The sequence below is a fragment of the Macrobrachium nipponense genome, chromosome 7, assembly GCF_015104395.2.
Source record: "Macrobrachium nipponense isolate FS-2020 chromosome 7, ASM1510439v2, whole genome shotgun sequence".
Lineage (NCBI taxonomy): Eukaryota > Metazoa > Arthropoda > Malacostraca > Decapoda > Palaemonidae > Macrobrachium > Macrobrachium nipponense.
Window position 1 is genome coordinate 57552821 of NC_061109.1, and position 24660 is coordinate 57577480.

Below are 24660 nucleotides of genomic sequence, written 5' to 3' on the forward strand. Positions count from 1 at the left end.
GTTGGCGCAACTGCCTGTTGAGTTTGGGATTACCTAAAACACGAACCAGCACTCCGATGATGGGCTGTTATTTTCTCGCCCCTCCCACCTTTTTAGATGCTCTTCGGGAGGAAACTATCCTCTCATTACATTTTACGTTACAGATGAGGAACAACGTTCAGGTGTTCGAAAGTCTTTGTTCTATTTTTACATAGAAATATATTTTTAATATATACTAATTGTGGATATTTTTTAAAAAATATACACTTAATGTCTCCACACTGTAGGGGATTTCTTAGTTAAGTTTGTTCTCCAATTTGTGGGCGGGTTTTTTCGTGTGCGTTGGTTTAATGCCTTCCTCCAAAACTTATAGTCGATTTTTTTAAAACCTGGCAAACTTGCACTTAACTTGCACTTAGCTGCTTGTCGCTGATTGGATGAATGTCGTATTCTCCGAATCTCTCTGTTTTGTTTTCACACTTTCAGAATTGTGATTATACGGCCATAGATTGAGATAAGAGCCAAATGATGTAATGATATGTAAATACCAGTTGTAATAAACTTAAGTATTAAGAACTTACATTCCAAATTATTATATAATAGTTAACAGTTATGATACAACACCCTCCAAAGCTGTAGACTTGAAATATGTTTCAATCACATGAACTTTAATGTTTAAATTTCTAGCTAGATTTTTAGTGCAATCATGCCATTGGTTGTTTGAAAATAAAAAAAACATATTCATTGTACATTGCTGATATTGTATAACGCCAAAGAACAAAATACTATCGTAGAAATGTAAGCTTGTCAGAAAATTTGGGGTGGAGGAGTTGTGGGAGGAACAGCCTCGGGGTTGACAGAAAGTTGGCGTACTCTCAGCGGGAGGTTCAAATGCGGGTTGTGGTGTTCTTGTCTTCATAAAATAATAAAGATGTTTATATATCATAATGTTCATTTTTTGCATTTCAAAAATTGAGTTGCTGTTGCTGTCGCCTTAATGATTTCTTTCATTGTCTTGCTAGGGCCCTGTGAAGTGAAATATTGTAAAACACTATTACGGCACTGACTGGTAAGCCTACTGCCAGCAGCATGTATATGCCTGGTGTTTGAAGTGCCTTCATCTCTTCTTTGTTCCATATCGTCGCTTGTGGCCATGGCTGAAATAGGTGAAATCGACGACAGTGAGCCAACTGCTCGATAGCCGATTCTAAGATGATTGATTATGGCTGTGTGTGTAGCAGACGACAACTCGCCGGCTGTTCCTTTCTCAACTCCTCTACCTCAAATGTTCGGCAAGCTTACATTTTCAACGATAGTATTTTGTTCTTAGGCGTTATACAACCTTCAGTAATGTACAATAAATACGTTTTGCTTTTTTCCAAACCACCAATGGCACGATTCCACTAAAAATCTAGCTAGAAATTTAAACATTAAAGTTCATGCGTTTGAAACATATTTCAAGTCTACAGCTTCGGAGGGTGTTGTTTCATAACTGTTAACTATTATATAATAATTTGGTATGTAAGTTCTTAATACTTAAGTTTATTACAACTGGTATTTACATAACATTACATCATTTGGCTCTTATCTCAATCTATGGCCGTATAATCACAATTCTGAAACAGTGTGAAAACAAAACAGAGAGATTCGGAGAATACGACATTCATCCAATCAGCGACAAGCAGCTCAGTGCAAGTTAAGTGCAAGTTTGCTAGGTTTAAAAAAATCGACTCTAGTACAAAAGTCCGATAAATTTTCTTTGATATATATTTTTGAAAAAATTGCATTTTATGATCTTAATTTTTTGAAGTATTTACGAAATCGCATAGATGTTCTGGGGCTGCTGAAGAGTAAAACCACGAGTTTCTAAATACATTTTATGATATTTCATGGAATCCCAGCAGTAATAAATTCACTTTGACGTACATTTCCAAAATGGGATTTTGTGACCTTCATCCTTTATGTTGTTACAGAGAAATTCTGTGATAGCATTAAATTCAAATCTTTTCAAAGCCAACGTTTTAATGACTTACGTCCTTATGATAGTGAAGGTAGTTATCTAAAACGTAGGCTTTAAAAGGCTGAAAAATCACAAGCTATAAGACTAATTTGCCTGAACTAAGTCAACGTATTTTACCAAAAGCACCTGTGCTTTCTAGTTGATGCTCAGTCGTTATCTGATAAAAGGGGAAATGATTTCAAGTTCGTTTCTGAAACGTTTAGATAAGAGAATCAATTTGTTCCTGCAAATGAAAAATTCGGGACATTAATGAACCTTCGTTGGATCTAAACGGTTGATTATATCTAATAGTTGTAAATTTCTTTCAATTTATGTGTTTTTTTAATCTTTACTACACTGAAATGAAGATAAAACTACACGTATCGCACGGAAAACTGTTTCGATAAATGAAAAAGGTATATGATTTTTTATGTGGACGCGTAGTATTATATAGAATTGAAGTTTACAGGATGAGAGGGCCGGTTTTCTCTGAAATTTACACTCCGTTTCATTTTTATAAAAATGTAAGTAAAAGGTATTGAAAATTTACAAGTTGCAATACGTCATTACTCCCAACCTTTCTTTCCTAATGTTGTAAACTTACTGACTTTAATTCTAATTGCTATGTTCATAAAATACTCAAATTAGTTTGATTTTCCAATTTCTGAAGCGTAGAGATCAAAAATGGTTATTGGTATTGCGTCTGCTTAAACCAGTGTCATTTAATATGTTCGTGTATAAAGATAAGTATGTGAATATTATATCAAAATTATTCCTTTTCCTTGGGGACACGTGTAACGCTAATCTATACGATATTCAAATTAAAAGCATAACTTTTATGAATCATGAAAACTCAGATATAACAGCAATTAAGCATCAACATTTAGGTTAATGGAAACCCCGAAGGTTACAAACATTACCGGTTCTGAAAGACGTCTTTGACTAACAATTTTCAGGAGCTCTCAAACAAAAAATAAGAACAAATAAAGCACCCACTGTCAAATTTAATCGATATCCTCATATGGAGTCATGACCGGTCCTAAAAGTTCCGTAGAATGTGGTCAAGATGGACCTCGAGCTGAGTCATTATAAAATGTATCATGCAGCAACGCATGGGGTCCTGTGAGCAGGTTCGCTTAAATTTACTTTTTTTTTTTCACTTTAATAATGTAACTTGCAAACTTTGCTTGAAGTATTTTAATGAAACTTTCTATTAAATGTTCTGTTGAAAGTCGGAACAAATGAAATAAAGCTGAAGCAGAGTTCGCTTCTGCGTTTGCGCTTGAATCCGTAAGAGATCAACAGCTTAATATTTTGGCGGAAAGGAAGATTGTTCATTTATCTAAAGCACCATAAGAAAGACAGGAAAATGAACGAGCTGATTCCTTTAATGACGTTACTTTGGTAATATAATGAGATGCCTTACCTTAACCGCCTTCGAACGTATATCAAAATATAAAGGAGAAAGATATTTGCTGATTCATCTATATATATTTATAAGTTTATTTATATGATTCATAATAAGATGAACATGAACGGCGAAAGGCATATTTTGTAAGAAGAGCAAGACCTGGTTGTCTTTGTTAGTGTGCGAAAGGGTTTATTTATAGTTGCATCTGCAAGCAATTGCTAAGTAATGAACCACAGTTTGACTATTCAAGAATTTAACTTTCCGTGCAGGGAACGATTTCAAATGTGAGCAGACTCATGACATGAGGCGATCAGGAGGAATTTTCAAACGACCACCGTCTCGTTTACAGAGGATCTTTTGACAACAGGCTACTACTGACTTGCGTCCCTCCTACCTGGAGTAACACCACCACATACGTTGCGATGAAACTTCCGATCTGGCAAAGAAAGTAAATGATTTGTTAAATTTTATAGTACCGATATCTAACCTTTACTCTCTCTCTCTCTCTCTCTCTCTCTCTCTCTCTCTCTCTCTCTCTCTCTCATCTCCTCCTGCTTCCTCAATCCAGTGTCTACTCCTTTTACATGATAAAACGAGAAAGCGGACATAGTCGCTTTTATGAAAAGAAAATCAATAACTTTTTATTGTTGAAAGGTATCCTCTCTCTCTCTCTCTCTCTCTCTCTCTCTCTCTCTCTCTCTCTCTCTCTCTCTCTCTCTCTCCTCTTATCTTAAGTTTACCCCGATTACATGGTAAAACGAAAAAGATATACCATGTAAATAATAATAATAATAATAATAATAATAATAATAATAATAATAATAATAATAATAATAACTATACCGAAACTAGCGTATGATTCCCTAGTGTATACCATCCATTGACGTCAATTCGTGAAATTTCTTCAATCCTTGAAGCAAGGTACTCAACCTAGAAAGGAGATTAATAATAATAATAATAATAATAATAATAATAATAATAATAATAATAATAATAATAATAATAATAATAACAGATAACTGAACTTTCATATGTATCACGTACATTTACATTGAAGCTTTATACTGTGAGGAATTTCTTGCATCACAATCCATGTATTTATATAAATTCACTATGACTATAACTGGATTTATTTGTATTGATTACAGGAAATAATTAACTGTGATGTAATAATCAACGCGACTTTAAACTCATATAATCGAATGTAAAATGCAAAACCATTGAACTCAACTAACAGGACATAAAATAAATAGACAATTATCCTTTCAGTAAAGTATTGTTACGAGCAACAAATTTTGGTCACAGTGAAAGAGGAGAATCAGAAAGGGAGGCCCAAGCGGCAGTCTTACCTAAGAAAGCACAAATGATGAATCTCTTACCTGAGATTTTTCTTGCGCATTTGATGTATAGGGTCTCACAGATCTCAGTATAGAGGATGATCGACGCATCTGGGACATAATGAATATATTACTGTTAATAAATCGTTTGCCAACTTAAATATGGTAAGTTTTAATCCTCAACTTAGGTTTTTAAAATTCCAAATTACTCATTTATACTTAACGTCAGTTTCGTTTTCTTGTAAAAAGCTCGAAGCTTTTAAAATGGTACGGTGATTTTAGCAATAGGTTTAATTTTTTTACTATTGTCAGTACTGACTGATTAGCTTTAAATTGATGGTCTTAAGATAAGCTAAGTACTGTTTTTAATCATGTTACATATTAAGTCGCCAAACTTAACAGCAAACAAATGAAGTTTGGAGATGGGATTGAAGAGTTGATATAGTTTCGATAACAATAAGTTAAAAACTAACTCTGCAAAGCTTTCAAACTTTGATCTTTTCCTAAATTCCAAAATCTCAAAAGCAGAAAGCAAATTCTTCAAACCTCATTTGACATGTGGATGTTATTTCTAAGAAAGTAATGCAAATGTACACATTCACAAATATATTTTTCATTCTGAGAGTCCACATTACAATAAAGCATGTCATAGACACACGTTGGTAACTTATGCCATACATATCACAAACAGCTTGGAAGCAACTTGATGACTGGAAGTAGAGAGCGAACCTCTGCTGGATAATCGTAGGTAAGTCTACCAATAAGCCGTTGACTTGTACTCAACTTTTTTGTGAAGTATATCCGATAAGTTGGTGACATGTTGACGACAAGTTTTGCTATAGTGTGGATTAACCCTTACCTTAAGTTGTGGACTTGTATTCAATATGTTTGTGAAATGTGTAAACTAAGTTGCTGACATGTATAGGACATGTTTCATTGCAGTGAAGATGCACTCTACCTGACTGGTGAACCTTTGACCAATACAGCAGGGGATGAAGACATTTCCCATGACCGTCAGAAGACTTCTAGCATCGTCCAGGTTGCGAGAATCTGAAGCTATTAGCTTACTGATGAGGGTAATTATACTGATGCTGGCAGAAGTCATGTTGAGCGAGATGAAAGGCGTAAGGAAGTTAACCACATCTGACATGACACATTCCACCTGAAAACTCAAACAAAAAATCGACAAACTAAGATTCTTTGGGCATTTGAACAAACGGTCTTGACATCCACATCGTTTATTTTGTGAGACCATTGTATATTTCGAAAATTGTATAAAGACTGGGACTCGTGGTTTTTTTATATGGTTTATATATGCATTCACATAATATACCTGAATGGATAATTCACTGGCATCCTTTTATCAAATCTAAGAAGGGACAGGTTCGAATCCTGACCATGGTGGATGCACTCATCAAAAACTATTCTCTTTAGGTTTGAGTTATTCCCAAAGTGTAGTGAATTCTATGTCAAGAGAGGTCCCTGATTTGTCTCCTGAGTAGAGTAGTCCTCCATGGGGCAGACATGCTCCAGTAAACTAACATGTCGTCTCTATTAACATAACCGGCTAATTAGGTAGGTACATGGCAAGAAAATATCATGGGGCTAGCAGCCTCACGCAGTCGAAATAGATCCAAACGTTTTCCCATAAGCTGAGTCCTGCTTCTGGCCCCAAGCAATTGACCCAACCCAATTGTATTATTATTGTTATTATTATTATTATTCAGAAAATAAAACCTACTCATATGGAACAAGCCCACGAGGTCAATGGCTTGAAATTCAAGCTTCCAAAGAATATGGTGTTTATTAGGAAGGAGTAACAGAAGGCAAAGGTAAATACATAAAGAAGAAATCCCATTTGTTAAAGAAGAAAAAATAAATTAATAAATAGATAAAACATGTATGAAATGCAGGGAGAAAAGTATTAGTGCATTGTAAAAGCGGGACAGAAAAGAACTGGCCACCATTCGGCAAAAGACTATTTGACCCTGACTTTGACTTTGTCATACTTCTTAAAATCTACTTTCACCTTTTCACTGTTTATTTTCATCACAGGTAAAATTGCAGGAAAGATAAACATTGCAGGTTGTCAGAGGCAAAGTTTAAAACAATGAGAATGGATTTACTCACCATGGGCAAATCTCTCTCTAAATCTGACAGTTTCAACACGAGCTGCGTTTTCAGTTTTGGATCTAGAATGAAAAACTCCTTTTTGATGGTCTCAACTTGTCTGGAGATTCTTGCGGACAAATACTTTGCCGACGCTTGGAAAAGGATAAAGACTGCTGCCAAGGAAAGGACAACCAGGACGGATAGGTAAATTAAAACTATGTTTAAATATTCCGTCCAGTCGCTGAGTTCATAAACTATAGAGATCAAGATCACAAGATAGTGAATAAAGAAAGGATGCCCGATCCACTTAGCTTTGACGGTAATGGACGAGTAGCTGCTACCAGAGATTTGCTGAAGACTGCTGTACAGTTGCACCAAATACCTATTATAGAATGTCATCAAGCTATAGGCGAGGGAACTGCATGTACTCAGTAGTAGAGCAGAAAGGATATAAGTTCCACGGACAGCTTCACTGAAGACCATACTACTGCCAAAAAAAGCGGCAGTCTTCACAGCAATGGCGAGAATCAGGACTATGTTAGCCAATGACAGCAAGAAATAAGGAATGGAAAAGACGAGCTTTCCATTTGGATTCCAGGTATAATGGAATGCCCCCAGGGGGCGGAAGGCAAAGAGGAGGAAGTGAATCTGTTCCAGGTACTCACTTTCCATATTGCTTTCCAGTAATCAATCAATCAATCAATCAACCGCCTTCCCAGTAGAGAGGGTTTCCAGAAAAGCAACTCTACTGAGGCCAGTCTGTAGACGGGTTGGTTGGTAAAGAATAAGCAGGCCTTATGCCAGCACGGGATTCGGCACAACAGTAGCCCTGAGAGATGGTACAGGTTTATAGTGAATAAGAGGCCTCTTATGGATCTCTGCACTTGCCCAAACCAACCTAGACGACAGCCCACAGACCCTGACGGCAATATCTAGATTCCCTCAAGTCAATCAACGTACTGAATGTGCTTGGAATAGGAATTCAATCAAGCAGTCAGTAGATCAGCTCTCTCTCTCTCTCTCTCTCTCTCTTCTCTCTCTCTCTCTCTCTCTCTCTCTCCTTTGACGAAAGGATTCTAATATATTAAGTACCACTGCTTGTCATACAAAGCAATTGAAATTTGGAAGAAACGCCCTTGCTTCGCATTCATACTTAAGAGGAAATTGTTCTCTTACACAGTGCTTCTTTCTTTTACGGTTGGGAATATGCGTGACGTTGTAAATATTAAGTAACTGGCATCTTCTGCCATTAGAAAATTGATTCGTGAAGACATAAGGTAAGGCTGATACTCCAAATAAACGCCACATAACGTTTAATTTACCTGCATTCACAATTTACTGACGTTAATTAATTGTATTGCCATCTAGTATTTTATATGCTCACACACACACACACACACACACACACACACACACACACACAACACACACACACACAACCAACACACACACACATATATTCTTAATATATATAATATATATATTTATATATATTTATTATTTATTAATATATATGTATATATATATATATATATTATATTTAATATTAATATTTATATTTATATATATAATGTATATATATATGTATGTATGTATGTATACGCAAACACATATATATAAGAGAAATCCTCTAAATGATCATATATTACTTCGTTTTCCAAGCCTATTGATTTTTAATTTACTATCAAAAATTGAAATAGATTAAAGAGAAAAAGCTGTTCGGTGGATATTTTTCAATAAAGAATTACGACGTAATTCTCTCTCTCTCTCTCTCTCTCTCTCTCTCTCTCTCTCTCTCTCTCTCTCTCTCTCTTGTTACTTCAAATCAATGTTGCAGAATAATTTATAAGTGTGGAGTCTGTAAGTTACAATAATCCCTTCTTTACTCTACACTAGAAATTTTATATCACCTTTCAATAAAACATATGGGGTATAATTTACCTCAAAAGGAACTTTATAATCTTTATTGAAAGAAACACACGAAAGGTCTTATATTTATTGAAATAGAATTATGAAGCAAACCATTCTTGTATGGTGTTTTATGCAAGAGAAAAAAACCGTTCGACAGAAATTAATAGTCTTCTTAAATACTGAAAGAAAATTATCCAGTCAATACAAGTTTCAAAAATATTTAATCTTACAACAATAGCTGCAACCATAACAACAACTACAATAAGATACATTTTTATTCATCATTTCGGCTACTACAGTAGCTGTCTGCATAGTATATAACCTCTGTTTATACATGCTTAAAAATTCTCGTATATACATTGTACATAAAAATAGTCTGTATATAGTAAAACTCAGTACTTCTGCATTTTTAAGAGATAGATTATTGGCTTATAAATTTTAACTTCAAGTAAAATCATTTTTACGCAACTGTTGTAATTCTTTTGGCCAACATTTATATCGGTGGAAACATTCCTGTATGTTATAGACATGACAGTGATCACAAAGGGCGTGTCTGTCTATCCAGCAGTAAAACGTAACAAGTCAACGACTTATTTTTGTTCTAACCAATACTTCATTTGATTATCCAGCGTTTGCCAAAAGGTCCGTTCTTCATTAATGGTCGCTGACTTGTTCTCAACATGTTTGTGATATATAAGCGATAAATTGGCAACGTGTGTTTATGAGATGTTTTACTGTAATGGTGACGGACCCTTACCAGTAATAAGACACATATTTACATATACGTTATTAAATGATGCTTCTCTTAGCGATGGGGTCGCTTTGAATGTGTGATTATGTATCCGTTTTAGGTGAAAGTGTATATACATACATACACACATACATACGTACATAACAGACGAAAGTGTAATAACGCAAAGGATCTGCCTTTTCCTGATTATCTGTGGACATGAATAAGTGACCTGATATTTTCCTACTGAAAAGCGTCGTCACTGACTCATTGCGTTTCCGTCACATTTCCACAAGTGGCATTTTGATTCAGAATGTCGTCTTTCGTCGTTCCCGTCTGGAGTAATACTACGACGTACGTTGCAATGAAGCTTCCCAACTGAAAGACGAAGGTTTATGAGTGAAACCATAGAAAAATGTATGAATGAAAATATAAACAATTAATGAAAGAAAACATAGACGGTTGTGAGGATTTCTTTTGACTCTATGAGCATGATGAAGCTTTTTCTGTCGATAAATAGAAACGCCGTTAATGAAAATATTGGCGATTGCAAGGATTAGTTATTGCTGTTTGATCACCCATTACATTAAGGAAAAAGAAATGGTCGACGTATTTTCCTTTTGCATGACAAAAGCACTCACCGAAATCAGCGTATGATATCCCAGAGTGTACCATCCGTTAACGTCAACCCGAGACATTTCGTCAATCCTGGAAGCGAGATACTGTGCCTGGAATGGAAATAGAAATTGAGGAATATTGGAATGATATATATATATATATATATATATATATATATATATATATATATATATATATATATATATATATATTATCACTTTAAAATTAAAACAGTAATATTTCATTGCAGTTATATCACACTATGAATATCATTTCCAAAGTGACTCGTAGCTTCGCTTGACTGAAAGCATAAACAAACGACAAATTCAGTCAAAATAACGACAGGAGAATCTTGACAATCTTATAACGAAAAGTATCTTGTAGTGGACTTCCCAAGAGAAAGGTTACCTGAGATCTCTCTTCTGGGTTGTTTATGTAGGAAGTTACAGAGCGCAGCTCCGAGGACGCTTGGTGCATCTGTCAAGTAGACGAGATATCACTATGTCGTAACGTTCTCTATGTAAACAATCTAAAGTTGCTTCTCTCTCTCTCTCTCTCTCTCTCTCTCTCCTCCTCTCTGCTTCCTCTCTCGCTCTCTCTCTCTCTCTCAATAATAACAACGGATTCAAAAACTCCTACCCGATTGATAAAGTCCTGACCGAGGCAGCAAGGAATGGACACGTAAACCAGGAACATAAAAAAGGTAATCGCGAAAAGAACGTGGAAATCCGAAGAGAAGAATCTGTAGCTCATCGTGATGAGATACTGCTGACGGAAAGGATACTGAGAGAGACGCCGGTGGAGATGAAATTCATCACATCTTTCATCACGCAGTCCACCTAAGGAATTAAGGAATGCAGGTAACTAGTTAAGATGTGCAGGTGTAGATTCCACAAGGAATTTGATCAGGAAAGCTTGCTTACCGGAGATATGTGATTATATATATATATATTATTAATATGATATATGATTATTATATATATATATATATATATATATATTATATATATATATTATATATAATATATATATACAATATATATATAATGTATATATATATATATATATAGATATTAATCTATATATACATATATTATACATGATATTATATATATATATATATATATATATATATATATATATATCATCAGAACAAAGTAACTTCATCGGCTTTCAGCTTTACAGTCCCTTCCATATGTGCAAATATTAGCCAAGATGAATGCTTAATGAATAAAACTGATATTGAATTTGATAAATTTCAGATTATTTGTAAATTAATCAAAGTTATTTCAATTTACGATTTTTTCCCATTTTATTTTACTAATAAAAAAAGGTTCCAGTTGCTTGAGACCTCATAATTATAATGACTGACATATGCAGAAAGACGTGTTATGAGTAATTATCAAGAACACCGACGGAACACGTGCAAGAGAAGACTCACCATATACAAGTCTCTCTCGAGACTCGACAATTTCGACCAGACGTTGGTTTTCACGACGCGTCTGGTCGTGGAGGAGTTCACCTTTCCCTCTTGAATGAAGAACTCTTTGACGTCACCGACTTTCCTTGAGATTCTCGCGGATGAATACCTCGCTGACTCTTGGAAAAGAAGTTGAATGGCTGCCGTGGAGAGCATGTACTTGGTGTTAACATACAGTCCGATAATATCGAAGACCCCAAATGAAGTCAGAGTGAGAGTACCAAAGATGATAGAAAGCAAGATCAGAAGATAATATAGAGCGACAGGCTGCGCAATCCATTTAGCCCTGAAGGTAAAAGTGCCGAACCTCCTCCCTGACATCTGGACGAGATTTCCGTACAGGTGTACCAAGTGCTTGTTGAAAAAAGGCAACAGGAAATAGGAAATTATATTAAACGTAATCAGTAACAAAACGGACAGGTAGTAAACCCCTTCTCCGACGTTCGCCAAAATATTTTTACTCTTTAAAGAAAGGTAAGAAAAATAGCCAATTATAAGAAACAGGAGTTTGTCAACCAGCGACAGTAACAAATATGGAATGGAGAAGACCAGTGACCCGTCTGACCTGAAGGTGTAGTGGAATACCCCGAAGGGACGCAGCAGAAATAGAAGGAAGTAGACCAGGTCGAGATAGTCCTCTTCCATCCTTAAAGATAACCTTATTCTCTTCACGCCAAGAAATGCTGATCCAGAGTCTCTCGAAGCCAGGAGTACAAGGGGTCACAGATGCCGTCAGTATCTTCCAAGACAGTTTTTCACTCGTTAGAAAGACTTTTCGTTAAAGAAAAAAAAATTCACGTAACCCCGTCTACCGAATTTTAAACCTACTTCCTTCTCATGACACAGGAAACTGACTGTTTATCTCCGTCTCTCCTACGATCGATGTGTTTATTGTGTACCAAAACACCCGGTTGAATGCCTATGGTGTTGATGAGAAACCGCCCTTTTCTCTTTGCATATGATTAATAATTCTCGCTAAATATTTACTGTGTCATTGAATATCTGTTGTCAAGAGGTAGGTCCTAATATTTCTGTATTTTCATCGTACTTTTATCGTAGTTTGCAATCTTAAGTTCTCATCTGGTTTGGTCATTATGTTTGTTGTGTTTATATTCCAAAAAGAAGATATTTTCTTATATCGTGAAACTGTCATTCCAGATTAACTGTCCTTTCTGGTTGATTGTATTTTGATAACAAATTGTACGATGGTATTGGAAACAGTACTAATATATATATATATATATATATATATATATATATATATATATATATATATAGTATATATATTATATATATATATATATCATATATATATATATATATATATATATATATATATATATATTGTGTACACGCACACAAGAGAGAGAAAACGAGAAAGACGCGCGCTCGCACACACACACACACACACACACACACACACACACACCAAAAGACACCCTCAAAATAAACACAAGATAATCACAATCTCTCACCCGATTGATAAAGTCCTGACCGGTGCAACAAGGGAAGACCACGAACGGAAGGAACATCAGAAAGCCAAACGCAAAATTGACTTGGAAATCCGAAGAGAAGAATTTGTAGCTCATTGTGATGAGCATGCTGCTGACGGCGAAAAGATTGAGCGAGACGGCGGTGGCGATGAAATTCGTCACATCTTTCATCACGTTGTCCACCTGAGGAATCAAGGAATGCAGGTAACTAATTAAGGTATGTAGATGGGAGAGGTGTATATATACAATATATACCATGTATAACTGAATCACAGTGATATGGAACGTGATGAATGTATATAGATGAAGGCAAATGCCACAAAGAAAAAAGTGAAGAAACGGAGTGGTTGCTAGGCCTTTCGGCGCATAGGTCCTTACATATATACACATATATAATATATATATACAGAAAGGTTTTACAGTTCCTTTCGTATGCATAGATATTAGCCAATATTAACGCTAACAGGATAAAAAGACATTTTTTCATTGATAACTTAGATTATTTCAAACTGATTAAAGTTTAGTTTATTTTCGATTTTTGTTTTCCTTTTTTATTGCTACAAAAAGATCCGAGTTGCTTAAGACCTTATGATGATAATAAGGATTGACATATACGTATAATAGAAAGATGAAATATAAAAAACACCGTATCGTGCTTCTCAGTTACCAACAGAGGGATCCACTGTAATATTCCTGTTTATAAACAAAGCTTAAAGCTCTGCATATAAGGATGGGCGGAAGCTTCAAAGTCTGTATATAATTCTACAAATACATTTCCTCTTTCTACACAAGAGTTTTACTGCGAACACCTCTGTAGATATAGAAAGATGTGACTATCACGAACAACCACAAAACAGGTACAAGATGCGACTCACCAAATGCAACTCTCTCTCGAGGTTCGACAATTTCGACCAGACGTTGTTATTCACGAAGATTCTCCTCGTAGCTTCTGCCTTTTGGTTTTGAATGGCGACCTCCCTCTTAACGTCACCCACCTTCCTCGAAATTCTCGCCGATGAATACCTCCCTGAGGCCTGGAAAAGCAGCTGGATAGCTGCATTGGAGAGCAGGAACTTGGAGTTAATGTAAATCCCGATAACACTCAAGACGTCAAAGAAACTAGCGCGATGGGCATAGACTATCCAAAGCAAACAGAGAAGATGATATAGAGCGATAGGCTGCGCGATCCATTTAGCCCTGAAGGTAACAAAGGGACAACTCCTGACTGAGATGCGGACGAGATCTGCGTGCAGACGCACCAAATGCTTGTTGAAGAAAGGTAACAAGAGATAGACGAGACAATCAAACCCAAGTAATGCGGGAAAGGACAGGTAGTATACCCCTTCTCCGACGTTCGCCAAAATATTTGTACTCTTTAAAGAAAGGTAAGCCAAATAGCCAGCTATGAGAAACAGGAGTTTGTCAACCAGCGACAATAACAAATATGGAATGGAGAAGACCAGTGACCCGTCTGACCTGAAGGTGTAGTGGAATACCCCAAGGGGACGCAGCAGAAATAGAAGAAAGTAGACCAGGTCGAGATAGTCCTCTTCCATCCTTAGATAACCTTATCCTCTTCACATCAAGAAATGCTGATCCAAGGTCTCTCGAAGCCACGGCTATCAGGGGTCACAGAAACTCTCAGAATCTTCCAAGTTTTTCACTCGTTAGAAAGACCTTCCGTAAAAAAACAAAAAAATCCTGAAGACCTTCTGTAGAATTAAAAACTAAAGTCTTTCTTCCTGTAGCACAGAAAACTGACTGCTTATCGAAGGCAAAATCAAGAGATAAAAATACTTTTTCTTTTGTTCTCCTACGATCGATGTGTTTATTCTTTACCGATAGACTAGAGTCACTAGACTGAATATATCGACCAGAAACAGCCCTTTTATGTTTGCATATGACTAACAATGCTCGTAGAGTATTTTCTGTGTCGTTGAATTTCTGTTGTGGAGAGGTAAGTGTTAATCTTTCTGTATTTATAATTTTTAGATCTTCACCAGGTTTAGTCATTACGTTTTATTCTATCTTTATTTAAAAATTATTCTTTTAATATTGTAAACGGTAATCACAAATTACATGTCATCTCATGTTAATTGTAAGTTAATAACAAGATTAACGGTGGTACTGGAAACATGTACGGATAAATGTGTGTTTATATATATATATATATATATATATATATATATATATATATATATATATATATATATACAGTTTATGACTCGGTTCATAATTAATCGGTCAACACCCTTGACTGACGAAGATCAGCATGGCGTCTAATCAACTGAACGAGACCGGAATGGAGATGTATATTGAACGCGCCCAACTTAATACACCCTACCCCGGTGATGTTTACAAACTGACCGGAAATACTTTATTCAATTTCATGCTCGCAAAGATCCACAAAAGTGGTTCGTTTCTCTAAACCCGACGGCTGCCATCTTGAATGATGAGCAAAGATGATTGAAATATTTCAATGATATCGATCTTGTGGGTTGAGAGGCTCTAACGAGGCCCTTAGTCTGGTACTTGGTATAAGAAGGAGAGGATATCGCTTTTGAAAGTCTGCAGTGTGCCAAATTGTTTTAAAGGGTTTTTCTGAGAACTGGTTCTATCCGATGTCCAAATTGTTTTTAAGCTTCTCTCTGGGAATTATCTCTACTCGAAATCCACCTTTTTCAAACGATTGATGAGAATTCCCGATCCCTGTATCCATTTTTTTTTTTCTGGGAATTATCTCTACCCGATATACAAATCGTTTTTCTGAGAATTATCTCTTCCCGAATACAAACTATTCTCTGAACACTTTTTCTAAGAATTATCTCTGCTGGGCAAATCTACATCGCTTTTGGAGTTTTCCTCTAAGAATTATTTCGACCCGAAACCCAAATCGTTCTTTAAAAACATTTCCAAGAATTATCTCAACCCGAAAGTCGGGCATTCGTAGCTTCGAATGTTTATTTTTTTCTCTGTTTGTTTACATTACATGAAGACCCTAAAGATGAGCAACAAGGAAGCAGACTCTCTTGAACTGATCTATTTTCTCCTTATTTTCCTCCGTCCTCTCGGCGCATTCCATTACACCTGGAATACAAATGGATCCTTGGTCTTTTCCATTCCATATTTCTTACTGGCACTCGTTAATAAGCTCCTGTTCCTCATAATTGTCTGGATTTCAACCTCCCCTTTGGAAAATCAAGACTTCTGGAACGTCGGAGAAATAAGTTATCAACTCTCGATTCTGGTATTCACAGCCCTCGTCGTACTGACTCACTTCATCTTGCCTTTCCACAATAGATACCTGGTCCAGTTGCATGACAGCCTCATGCGTATATCGGCCAGGCGATGTTTCTTCGCCTTTAGGGTTAAATGGATTGTGCACCCAATCCTTGTTTATTACTACATAAACGTATCTCCCGTATTGTTTATCCTTCTCATTAACCAAAATCTTTTCATCAGCATCTTGACGCTGTACGTCAATGTCATATTCGCGCTTCAATCGTCAGCTATCTTCATTCTCTTCCAAGCCACGACTGAGTATTCGTCCTCGAGAATCTCAAGAAAAATTCGTGCCATTACGATGGGGGATTATGTTTTCACGTACCAGAAGCCGACAGTTCATTCGAGGACCGCCGTGGAAACCCAGTTAACGAGAAGGCTTTTGGACCTGGAAAGAGAGCTACACTTGGTGAGCAGATTATTTTTCTCCTTGTCTACACAGTTACTTCTGGTAACTTAGGGCATCTGATGTGCATAAATGTCTTCAATCCAAAACAATGCAAGCAGATAAAGTTATGCTATTTATATTTCGTAAGGGCTTAATCTTAGACAGCTCAGTGTTTGTGTTACAATACACGCATATTATTAGATCAGTTTAGAAGTTATTCGGGAGAGCAAACGTAAACTAGTCTTTCCAACGATATTAAACTGCTCAGAGTCTTTACAGAAGTATCAGTAAATTACCACAATAACGGATGTCTCATCCGGGAATCTAATGATCATTTGAACCTTCATAAACTACATACAACAGCTTCACATCTCGTCATTCTTTCTAATGAACTCCATATTATTTGGAAACTTGAAGTTCAAGTCAATGACCCCTGTGATCTTACTTCATATGAACAGGGTTCAACGTCTGAATAAGTAATAAATAATAATAATAATAATTTAATAATAATAACATAATTAATTAATAATAAAATAATAATTAATAATTAAATAATAATTAAATTAATTAAATTTAATTATTAATTATTATTATTATTTATTATTATTATTTATTATTTATATTATATTATTATTATTATTATATAATAATAATAATTAATAATAATAATGAATAATTAATTATGATATTATATTATTAATTATAATATTATTTATATTATTATATAATTAATAATAATAATAATAATAATAATAATAATAATAATAATAATAATAAATAATAATATAATAAATAATAATAATAATAATAATAATAATAATAATAATATCATCACCGGAACTGAAGACCGGGGAATATAAATTCTAATCGTTTCTGAAGACTACCTGAGAAATTGTCTTCATACTTGTAAAAGTGTTTAAAGGATTTCATACTCCATAATTTGACATTAATTGGGACAACTTCGTTTTATAAATTTTAGAATAGGGGACCTCTGTCTAAGGCAGTTAACAATCACTAATTATATCTGGGTTTCATAATAACCTATATACAACTTTATGCACGTGCGTGAACATGCACCATGTACACACACACACACACACACACAACACACAACACACAAACACACACCCCACACACACCAAATATATATATATATATATATATATCTTTATATATATATATTATATCTATATATATAATATACATATTATGCTTGTTTGTGTAATTATGTAATGTTTATGTATTGTATGTATGTTTTTAATGTATGTTTATTTATATCTATAGAAATTATTTTTATATATATATAATATATAATATATAATATATTATGTTTTGTTTGTGTATGTATGTAATGTATGTTGTATGTATGTATGTAATGTATTTTATATATATAGATATATAATATATATATATATATAATAATTATATATATATATATATATATATATATATATATATATCTAATACATACATATATATCTACACACATATATATATATATATTATATATATATATATATATATATATTCTGTGTGTGCATTTTATGTATATATATATATATATATATATATATATATATATATATATATATACTATATATCATCCCAACATTGCCAAACTATACCCACTAATAGCCGACTACGCAATATACCATATCACCACTGCTGACACCACTCCAGTAAACCTCACGGAAATCTACACTAAACCTTTCCTTTCGTTTCCAGGTGTCCTGCGTTATCCGGGATATGATGAATTTCGGAGCCCCAATCATCTCTCTCACTCTGTGCGCGGCCAGCGCCATCGTCATCACCATCATCTACAAGTCCCTGACTGCAGACTCCCACATTCTCTTCGCGCTCCAGGTCCTGATTCTCTTTGGGTACCTCTTCATTCCTTCCCGCATCGGGCAAGTCTTCACCAATCGGGTAAGAGTTGGAGGAGGAAAATCTGTCTTTTCTCAGAGATCGTAAACGCTCCTGTTCCTCGTCGAGGGCAAGAGACGAATTTCGACTGACTTCATCCACGCTCCGTTAGAGATCGTCAATGCACATATTTATTCGTCGAGGGAGATAGAGATGTTCATATTACCATCCACATTCTACTGATGTATCCTGATGTCATGAGACGTCAAATGACCTTTGATTCTGTTTGCTGCAAAACTGTGGAGTGCTTCCCAGCAGAGTTAGAATACCTTAATGTTGTGACGTATTCTGTCATATAATCATACCATTGTGACTGTTCCCTCCTCTGTTCATAAATTTCTTTTTATTGTCTTCGCTCTTTATTCTCAGCTTTATTTTCAAGTTAATGGACTCTCAGGGTTCCTGCGTATATTTTCTATTTATCTGAAATATACTAATAATAATATAGATAATTGTACTGCATATTTTGCTATTAATAAACTGGTCATTTCAAATGGAGGATATTTGTGAAGTAATAATATCATACCGTTGGATTACTTTGGGAAATGGTAAACAAACTAAGTCATTTTTCTCTATTTAGTGAGACTGCAACGTTATGTTAATTGAGTTAATTGAATTGTTTCAGGTTACTCACGCACTCAAAAAGAATGAGACATTAGAGATTCCTATGAAACTGAATACACTAAAATAAATGAGGGGGAAAAATATTTCGAATCTCACTATCGAAAAATCTCTCATTTGTTTTATTTGGTACAACCCGATGTATGAAATATTTCTTTCTCTTCGCAGATGAGAGAGGCAGCTTCTGATCTGCGGTCTATAATCTACCGCCTCTCCGAAGCTGAAGACCGAGTTCATGTAAGAATTTCGTTTAAGAATTTTTGGAGAAAATTATCCAAACAAAATGAAAAGATTATTTTTTTACTGTTTTTCTTTTTAATTATATAGGCATTATATTTGCTAGAAGTTTTGCAAAGAATCTTTGAAAATTACCTCACTTGGTATGAAAACAAATCATTTAACTCTCCAATGTGAGTTAAGTTATATTCACGTAAGTTCTAGTATCTGCTGTTTATTATTATTATTATCATTATTGTTATTTTATTATTATTATTATTCTAGTGGAGTAGAAGACATAATATAGAATTAAGTCAACTAATTCAGCCATTATTTTTTTTTTTTTTGGGGGGGGTGGTCTATCACTCCTCCAATTCGACTGGGTGGTATTTGCAATGTGGGGTTCCTGGTTGTATCCTGCCTCCTTAGGAGTCCATCACTTTTCTTACTATGTGCGCCGTTTCTAGGATTACACTCTTCTGCATGAGTCCTGAAGCTACTTTAGCCTCTAGTTATTATTATTATTATTATTATTATTATTATTATTATTATTATTATTATTATTATTATTATTATTATTATTATTATTATTATTATTATTATTATTATTATTATTATTATTATTATTATTATTATTATTATCATTACGAATTTTCTATGATATTACTATTATCTCCTTCCCAGGTGCACCATCTAGCTTCAAGAATTGACGAAATGTCACTCATTGACGTGAATGGCTGTTACAACCTAGGCTATAATACTTTGATATCGGTATGTCATTGTTTATTATTGTTTTTGACGCACAATTCATATAAATTCATTCCACCTGTCACTTAACTTAAAAAGGCACTCTGCTGTTAATACTCGTGCGCATACTACGAAAATATCTTATGGTTCATTTCTATTTCAAATTCATCCATAAGAAAGTCGTTGGGTTAAGGCCATTTTTCACTGACCTCAATTCCCCCCCCCGCCCCCCTTTTCAAGTTCAAGATTTTTGGATTTCTAATTATCCAAGAAAGATTTTCTTGTTATTCATTAAGAATGTAAATAAACCAATAAACCATTAAATTCAAGGACACAATTACCAAAAAATAAGAAGAGAGAGAGAGAGAGAGAGAGAGAGAGAGAGAGAGAGAGAGAGAGAGATTACACCGTGAAATTCAGCTCCAGTAACCACTAGAATTCATTCCTCGTTTGCTGTTGTTTTATCAATACCAGATCGGAAGCTTCATCGCCACATACGTAGTTGTGTTACTCCAGGTCGGAGCCAGCCCTGTAGACGATGACTGTCGAAACAAGACTTCTGCTAATGCGACGGACGCATACTGAAGATTCCTAGACATTCTTTATCATTGTACAAATCCTCCCAGATTGCAAGAAATGGTCCCTTCTGCTTCTTCTTGCGTTCAGCAGGTCGTGATCCTGAGCAATGACTTAAATGTGGTTGTTATTTATTAATGCTACTAATGAAAATTGTCGCTTTTCGTTTAAGTAAGCCTTATTGCCAGAGCGGACCATTATCGACAATGTGCCCGTCAAGTGCTAATATGTTACTCTGTAAAAAACGTCTGGTGTGGAAATTAATTTCTCATACTCGTTCAGTGTTGTCAAAAGGCAAAATTAAAAGGATTTTTGGAAGAAAATTTATTATTTCATAATAATTAATGTCTTTTTTAATTTTGCTAAATTAGGTTTTATATATATATATATATATATATATATATATATATATATATATATATATATATACTAATATGAATCTTATAGCTGCTGAGTCCTAATAGTCAGTGAAAATAGCTTGTGATTTTATCACTTACGAACCCCACAAAAAAGTAGCTATCTTACACGTGAACATTTATTAAAACGTTTAATGAAACTAAGAACAGGAAGTACTTTGAAACTGTTATGATTAATCTTGCAAATTTATTTGCGCATCAGAAAACTTTGTCTTAATCCGGTAAGTGCTCACGTCTTTGTTAAAGTCCATTACATTATGAACACCTTTCCTTCTGAAACATTGCTCTTTTATGAAAGAATTTCACAAACATAATGAAGTCTGGTTTATTTTATTTTTAGATTACGCTAAAACTTAACGGTCTTTCTAAGACAGTGGTGCATAAGGTTCCTACATACTAAGTCCCCCCATGCCTGCAATCAAGGTACACCAAAGCTGCAATTGTGAAAATATTTATATTCTTTATTCTTTAAGATTTCCATGGAAGGAAACACGCTGACATTATTTAAAACGATAAGAAAAACTTAATTAAATCGGCTAAACAAAAAGTTATAAGTGCATGTAACCATTTCTTCATTGGCATATTCTTTTACTTTTCACATACAGTCAGTATGTCAAAAAGTTTTATTTATTATTTGTCGCAATCTTTTAATTACATATTACATATGTATAGTACACGTATATCAAGAAAAATATGCCTAGATAAAGGATGGCTCTAGAGAAAAAAAAACAAACAATAATTACTTCATATTTATTCTTTGACAACTACATCAAAGATAAACACCCTATGTAAACAAAAAAAGCACACATAGAAATAAGAAATTCTATATTGGCAGAAGACATTGTAGTTAGATCAACTTTACTTCAGGTAATCATTTATTCACGAACATGTAGTACGTATGTTGAGTTTGATATAAAAAAAAAAAAAAAAGTGCAAAAGGAACGTTGTGGATGACAAGGGAACACTATCTGTTAGAAATGAATTTTCAGATAGTTTGCCACAAGATAATTAACTAAACACAAAATGGAACTCCATCGATATAATTTCGAAATCTATTACCTAGTTCACGAAAACTGAAAAAATGAAATGATTGAAAGAGCCACTCAGTGCACTACGCAACACACATCATCCTCAGTTTCATATTGCATTCTGTAAGCAGATGGCAATGAGCTATCAAATGTCCTTGTTTGATCTGTGAATAACCTTGGTAATATACAATGACATGATAACAGTGGAAAATCCACCTTGCAACAATATGTTTATCGTCGTTACGGTTCCCAGTCCCAGTTTATGTATTGTTCTCCTGTTATCAGGATGATACTACCAAGAATCTGCCCCTAATGCGCAGATGACGGTTCTTATATTATGGGATATTTTCAGCAGCTTTGCCATTGCAAAACAGGAATTTGTAAGCAGCACACCTGCTTTCAGGTACCACACAGATATTTGTTACCTTTCTATTCCTTTTTTTTCTGGAAGTCCCTAGAATTCTCTCTCTCTCTCTCTCTCTCTCTCTCTCTCTCTCTCTCTCTCTCTCTGGCTAGTTTGGTATACTTCAAATTGTTTATGCCATAATATGAAAATGCCTTCTGCTGCAATTAATAACTGGCTCTTACATGCTATGTCAGATCGATACTCGAAGTGGTAACTCCAAGTTTACAGAGTTCCTACGTCTGTCTGTCTGTCTGTCTGTCTGTCTGTCTGTCTGTCTGTCTGTCTGTCTGTCTGTCTGTCTGTCTGTCTGTCTGTCTGTCTGTCTGTCTGTCTGTCTGTCTGGCCAGATCGTTATTGCAGATGGTCATTTAGGAGTAACTACAATCTAATATAAATTTCCATTCACCATTGCCTATGATTCAGTTTTAAATATAATTTTTTGGGGTGATATTACTTGCTTGTCTCACCAGCTCGTTGCTACTTTGCCCGTGACTTATCTCTAGTCTAGTGCAAAGAACGGATCCTGATATCTTTGTAGCACTACTTATCTCCGTTAGTGATAAGCCTGTAATGTTCTCATCTACTCTTTTGGTGGGTAATTTGCTCTTCAGAACCGTCAAGCCTAACAGCTTATCTCCTCTAGGTACTCATCAAACTAATAAATTGACTGCTATAAGAGTTTGAACAACAAAAACAGCAACAAATCTCACAGAAAAGCAGCGATATTCTCAGGTATAAATACTAATGTTTATGTTCAATGAAGACCTGACCTCAGGTAGGCTTTGAACACGGGACGGTGATTGTAAACAATGCAGTTGGTAGTCGGCCGATGGCGACAAGATTTGAAGTGCAGTTACCCACAAGTTCGTTGTAAGATCATAAAGTAGTTATTGTAATTGTATTTGTCTTGTAAATATGACGTCAGAAATATTTTAGGTTGATGTGTGATTTGGAAGGAGGATGCATTTCGTCCGTAACGTACCTTGTACGGTTATCGTACGTACCCTAATGTTGATACTTAGGCTGGAACCGGCATCAGGCACAGACAGTATAGAGTCTACTATAGACAATGACAGGTACGACCGTATTTTCCGTACTCCCATTTTGGTCTCCAGTGGCTCCCTAATGATATAACTTGTAATTTGCCCTTTAATAAATCAATTTTTGGGGATTTCACGGGTCATGCATTTCCTCCATTACCTCCAAATAAGCTACCTAGGTAGGTAGGGTAAAATATCACAAGCAGGCCACCTACAATCAACGCTAGCCACCCTCCGAAAAACAAAGTAAACATTATAACGCGTCCTGACACGGAGATGGGCAATCAGTTCCGCGACTTCTTGTTGGTGAAAAATAAACGGAGCTAAAGACCCTCTACTCTTCCTTTTTGAAGTAAGTATTTTCTCCAAAGTTAGAAAAATAAGGCCCAAATTTCTTTAAGATTTAAACTAGGAGGGTACTGGAAAAGGGAGAGTGGTTTACCGGGGCAGTGGGAAATCTCACCAAAACGCTTTTTAGAAAATTTTTATTACTTACAACTAAAAATGTTTCGAAGATTGACGCTATCTTGATGTTTACGGAGTCGCTTGTGTCAACAAACTTTCCATTTCCATGTTGGGCTAAATCTGCACACCACTTGTACCCATTACGACGCTGGGGCATTTCATCAAACAACAATTTCGTAAACCCACCTCTTAACCAGCACTTATTTCGTAACTTATTCAAGGGGACTACGGCAATTCTTTGCGGCGTTTTGCGCTCTTCAATTGTTTTATCAGTGTTGTCAATTGGTATGTTTGGTTTCCCTCCAAAGCAAACTAGGTAATAACAGACTTACACAAAAACCGGGGAAAAATAAGTGAAATTAGCGTATGCTATTTGGTAGTATATATTACATACTTAGGAGCAAATTTTTATCATTTAACTGCATTACTATGACAAACTAGAATTCAATCGAAACAGTTTGTAAATGCATCGGCGGTATGTG

The 24660-nt window shown here is 35.1% G+C and overlaps 1 long non-coding RNA gene across 2 annotated transcripts; it reads right to left on the reverse strand.

The window, feature by feature from the left end:
- Window positions 1-8787: 8787 nt before the first annotated feature.
- Window positions 8788-24283, reverse strand: LOC135217013 (uncharacterized). Of its 2 annotated transcripts, none has more exons than XR_010315001.1 (5): window positions 24210-24283; window positions 13053-13253; window positions 10506-10574; window positions 10121-10207; window positions 8788-9857 (listed from the first exon to the last, which is right to left on the reverse strand). It is a non-coding gene; the product is annotated as an uncharacterized LOC135217013 (long non-coding RNA). The 2 variants fall into 2 exon arrangements; XR_010315000.1 differs by lacking the exon at window positions 24210-24283 and adding an exon at window positions 13946-15211.
- Window positions 24284-24660: the final 377 nt, after the last annotated feature.